This window comes from Aedes albopictus, chromosome 3 (assembly GCF_035046485.1).
Source record: "Aedes albopictus strain Foshan chromosome 3, AalbF5, whole genome shotgun sequence".
In the NCBI taxonomy this organism is placed as follows: Eukaryota; Metazoa; Arthropoda; class Insecta; order Diptera; family Culicidae; genus Aedes; species Aedes albopictus.
This window is the reverse complement of record NC_085138.1, coordinates 307,489,411-307,495,410: the sequence shown is the minus strand read 5'-3', so window position 1 is coordinate 307,495,410 and position 6,000 is coordinate 307,489,411.

The following is a 6,000-nucleotide window of genomic DNA, read 5'->3' as shown; positions in this document are numbered from 1 at the left end:
GGCCACTGTGGAATAGAAGGTAATGAACAAGCTGATACACTTGCCAGAGAAGGCTCTGAAGTTCAATTCATAGGCCCAGAACCATTCTGTGGTGTATCTAAATGTGAAATACAAATGGAAGTAAAGCGATGGGAGGATCAAATGATACAATCAAATTGGATTGCTACGAAAACATCAAGACAATCCAAACTGTTCATAACTCCGAATGACAAAACTACAGAAAAACTATTAAACCTAAATAAAAAATCTCTGAGCATAGCTATTGGGCTTCTCACGGGGCACTGCCCGACACGATATCATTTGAAAAATATTAATCGATGTCAAACTGATGTCTGTCGATTCTGTAATTATGCAATTGAGACCTCTGACCATCTGTTATGTGACTGTCCAGCACTATTTGTGCGTAGAAGACAATATTTCACCAAGGGTATTCTAAATCCTTCTGAAATTTGGTTGAAAAATCCCAATTTGATGGTTGATTTTATCCTAAGAATCATCCCAGATTGGGGTACTTCGCATAATCAGCAAACGACGTCAACCCTCAATGGTGACTTGTCGTCCTGAGCAAATGCGAAACTAAACAGGGGTATACCACAATAGATCAAAGTAATGGTCGCAGTGGTTCAAATCCCAACAAAAAAATGTTGGCTTAGCTTATTTTCTCGCTAACCGTACACTTAGGTTATCGAAAAAGCCATGATTTGATGTGTTGCATGCATAAGTTTGGTTCACTTTTATATTTGGCCACTTCCGGCGAGACACCCGGAAAAGGTTTCGGTATGCTACCGATTCAGATGTGGTCTGAGACTATTTTCCTGTTTACCGGTCATCAGGCTTAAAAAAAGCTGCGATTTGATTTATCACATGCATGGGTTTGGTTAACTTTTATATGAGACTATTTTCCTGGTTCCTGGTTCACTTTTGTATTTGGCCACTTCCGGCGAGACACCCGGAACCGGTTCCGGTATGCTAACGGTTCAGATATGGTCTGAGGCTATTGTCCTGTTATTCGTTCATCAGGTTAAAGAAAAAGCTGCGATTTGATGTGTCGCGTGCATGAGTTTGGTTCACTTCTATACTTGGCCACCTCCGGCGGGACACCCGGAACCGGTTCCAGAATACTACCGGTTCAGATATAGTCTGCGACTATTTTCCTGCTTACCGCTCCCATTTTCGTTTTTGGAGTGAACATATAGCCTTTCGGTACACCTTGGTGCACGAGAAAGGCAAAAAAGTTCATAATAGTTATTAACACTGTTCCTTAGATTTGCAATTTGTACGATTTATTATGTACCATAGATGGGCCAAACTTATGACCACGCATTCAAGCTTTGAATAAAGCGAAACTATGGCCGCAATTGGAGAAAAAATCCTATGTACCCGTCCGAATGGACCGCAGCATAAAATTGATTGATATTAATTTTATTAGTTTAAACCGAACATAATTTCCAAGAGTATTTCACATTCAACGATGGTTTCAATTAATTTAACACAATGATCCATAGCCAGCATCCCACGACCATAAATCACTAATTAAATGTTTCAGGGATTGATGCGCGTTGAAAATTTAAATCCATGCACCCATAATTTACTAATCTCGATGGAGAAAAATGAAAACCATATTTCCAACCAGCTCTATACAACCGGCAGCACAGGCCTACATCGCATCAAACTTGATGTTAAATCATTCATCATGCACCGCCAACTGCTGGGCACTGGCAAACCCACTCCACCAAATCCTACGCGATGCGACGACCGTGAGACTCCTGTTCAGCCCTCATTCGACACCCATGTAACTGACCTCGGTTCATCACTTACTACTCGAGAGAGGAGCGTCTTACTCACCGAAAGGTTTTGGCATTTAACCCAATCCGAACGGTTCGAATCGAGCCTACTTAATTGAATTAGACATGCGAATTGCTATCATCATCGGCTCAGTACTTGCCATCAATCTACCATTCACCTATTGAGCACTTGTACATAGTAAGGAACTTCAAGCTTCGCAGGTCAGGAGCAGAAATGATGAATGAAAATGTCTGATTTTTTCACCCGCTTCAAGTGTGTTGCATCTTCCGGGGGCGCCTTCTTCACTTCACAAATTACGGGTGAGTAGCAGTGTTCGTCGCTGATGGCGCGCGCATAATTCAATATTGGCATTTTCTTCGGTTGCGGTTGCAGAATCACCCACCCTGCTGCTGCTGCTGCAGCACATTACGAAAACAGTAACCGAACGGGAGATTCCAATTCATTGAAGTGCTTCGAAATTTTCCACGGGTTTCGGTTTGGAAAGACCGCTAATTTTCTTGGTTGCCACTTTGCGGTTTTGGTTCGATGCTTTCGTCGCCTGGTGGTTGTGGCGCAGTCTTCGGGGCCGCCGGGGATATATGCGGCAATCGATGATGATAGTCAACAGCCACACAGGCTACACCCACTGAATGAATGAGTGGGTTTCATTCAGATAAAAGCCTGATGGAGGTTTGGGTTATAGCCGCCTACTCTCAATGATTCACAGATTAATTAGGCATGCCACTATGAGATAATCGATGGTAAACCACAACGAAGAATTGGATATGCTACCTATATTGGCAAGAAGGGATCAGAAGTGGATGCTGCGAATTAAGTGGATACTTGTTTGAAAACATGACGTTGTTTGCGTAACTAATGACATGCATATAAAAATGTACTTACCTAACCGATCAGGCTAAGGCCGGGTGGCCTCTGCTATACATAGTAGCCGTCTCCATTCCCCTCGGTCCATGGCTGTTTGTCTCCAGTTCCGCACTCTGCGTAGGGTCCGCAGATCGTCCTCCACTTGGTCGATCCACCTAGCTCGCTGCGCTCCACGTCTTCTTGTACCGGTCGGATGACTCTCGAGAACGATTTTAGTCGGGTTGCTATCCGACATCCTGATGACGTGACCCGCCCACCGTAGCCTCCCGATTCTCGCGGTATGGACGATGGTTCGTTCTCTCAGCAGCTGATGCACTCCGCCGTAGATGGTATGCAACACCTTCCGTTCGAAAACTCCAAGGGCGCGTTGGTCCTCTGCACTTAGGGTCCATGTTTCGTGCCCATAGAGGACGACCGGTCTAATCAACGTTTTGTAGATGATTAACTTCGTGTTACGGCGAACTTTATTCGATCGTAGAGTTCTGCGGAGTCCAAAGTAAGCACGATTTCCTGCCACAATGTGCCACTGAATTTCTCTGCTGGTGTCGTTGTCGGCGGTCACCAGTGAGCCCAAGTACACGAATTCTTCGACCGCCTCGATTTCATCACCGTCGATATGAATTCGGGGTGGCGGGCGCGGTTATTCCTCCCTGGAGCCCTTTGCCATCATGTACTTTGTCTTCGACATATTAATGACTAATCCGATTCGCCTGGCTTCACTCTTTAGTCGGATGTACGTTTCCGCCATCGTCTCAAATTTGCAAGCTATAATATCAATATCATCAGCGAAACCAATCAGCTGAACGGACTTCGTGAAAATCGTCCCACTCGTGTTTATCCCCGCTCTCCTTATTGCACCTTCTAACGCAATGTTGAACAGCAAGCACGAAAGACCATCACCTTGCCGTAACCCTCTGCGAGATTCGAAGGGACTCGAGAGTGTCCCTGATACTCGAACTACGCACATCACTCGATCCATCGTCGCCTTGATCAACCGTACCAGTTTATCCGGGAATCCGTATTCGTGCATAATCTGCCATAGCTGTTCTCGATCGATTGTATCATACGCCGATTTGAAATCGATGAACAAGTGATGCGTGGGCACGTTGTATTCGCGGCATTTCTGCAACACCTGGCGGATGGCGAACATCTGGTCCGTTGTAGCGCGTTCACTCATAAATCCAGCCTGATATTGCCCCACGAACTCTCTTGCAATCGGTGATAGTCGGCGGCATAAAATTTGAGAGGGTACCTTGCAGGCAGCGCTCAGTAGTGTGGTCGCGCGATAGTTCCCGCAATCTAACTTATCGCCCTTTTTCTAGATGGGACACACGATACCCTCCATCCACTCCTCCGGTAATACTTCCTCCTCCCAGGTCTTGGTAATGACCCAGTGTAGTGCTCTCACCAGTGCTTCTCCACCGTGTTTTAGAAGCTCGCTTGGTAGTTGACCTGCTTCAGCGGCTTTGTTGTTTTTCAATCGGCTAACCTGCTCTTCAATCTCTTGGAGGTTATGGGCTGTAAATCTTTCGTCCTGCGCACGTACACCTGGATCTGTTGCCGCGCCACTTTGAGGTGCTCATCGTAATGCAGCCACCACCTCTCGACCACCTCACGCTCGCTTATGAGAAGATTCCCGTGATTATCTCGGCATATGTCGGCTTGTGACACAAAGCCTCTGTGCGAGCGGTTCAGCTTCTCGTAGAACTTTCGTGTGTCCTTAGCGCGGTACAGCTCTTCCATCGCTTCGCGATCTCGTTGTACCTGCTGGCGCTTCTTCATCCGGAAGACTGAGTTCTGCCTGTTCCGTGCCCGTCTGTAACGTGCCTCGTTCGCTCTCGTACGGTGTTGCAGCATTCTCGCCCATGCTGCATTCTTCTCGTTTTACAACTGTTCACATTCGCCGTCGTACCAGTCGTTTCTGTGATTCGGAGTCGCGAAGCCTAGTGCTGTAGCCGAGGTACTACCTATAGCGGATCGGATGACCCTCCAGCCATCTGCAAGTGTAGCTGCGCCAAGCTGCTCTTCCGTTGGTAGGGCCTCTGCTAACTGCTGCGTGTAGTCTTGAGCCACTTCTACGTTACGAAGCTGCTCGATGTTGAGCCGCGGCGTTCGCCTTCGACGCGTGGTGATAACTGTCGAAAGTTTTGAGCGCATGCATACAGCGACTAAGTAGTGATCCGAATCTATATTCGCACTGCGGTATGTGCGGACATTGGTTATATCCGAGAATAATTTATCGTCGATTAGAACTTGGTCGATTTTGTTTTCTGTTTGTTGGTCGGGTGATCTCCAGGTGGCTTTGTAGACATCTTTGCGGGGGAAGAAGGTGCTTCGGGCTACCATACCACGGGAGGCTGCAAAGTTTACGCATCGCTGGCCGTTATCATTCGATACGGCGTGCAGGCTGTTTTGCCCGGTCTGTAGGGGGACCCAGCTAGCAATTTGGCTGCTATATCGGAATTGCAACTGAAATAGTCACACATATATAGCACCAAAGAAATCGTATTCAATGCACGAAACAGGCATATACATACTAAAGTGGAGGCCTTATCGAAACATATATACGATTACTGCGATTCCATCCAACATAATTTACGATTTCTCTAAAAATTTCTACGTTATCGTTAATTTTGTCCGTCTAAATATACGATTATGTATGATCTTATTACGATTGAGAGTACCAATATACGACTCAAGATTTTCAAATTAAAAAAAATCAATTGGTGTTCAGTGGGAATCGAACTTAGGTCCTTTGATTGAGAACTGCGCGTTATCTCTATTGGCTATACTGCCAAGTTAAAAATAGAGAGTTCAAAGTGAATGCCATAAAACGAATAAAAATTAGCATGATACGGTGCGAGAATAAAAATTAGCATGATACGGTGGGAGCGTTGTTGTTGTGCATTGAGTGGCACCAAAAGTGGTACCGTGCCAGAGGCCCGGAATTCACAACGTTGTTGGAATCTATACATCATTATTGTAAGTCATCTGCTAGTATGAAAACCTATATATTTGGTTGAAATTGTTGCTACCATGGTTAGAATGTGTCAACAACAACAAAATAAAATTAGTGATGAATAACATTTTTCTCTTTTTCTCTATCATACAAATATGTAACCAAAACCATTTACGATTTCCGAGATTAAGATTCGACTATTAAAAGTGCGGTAACAATCATATGCGACTGTAACAATGAATATACGATTTCTACGATTTCATTCACTTGGTATACGACGCAAGGGTGACGCAAACGATCAATACACAACATTGTTATAGTTGTATACGATTTCACCGATTTTCATCATACCTTTAGGTAGCAAGCTCGAT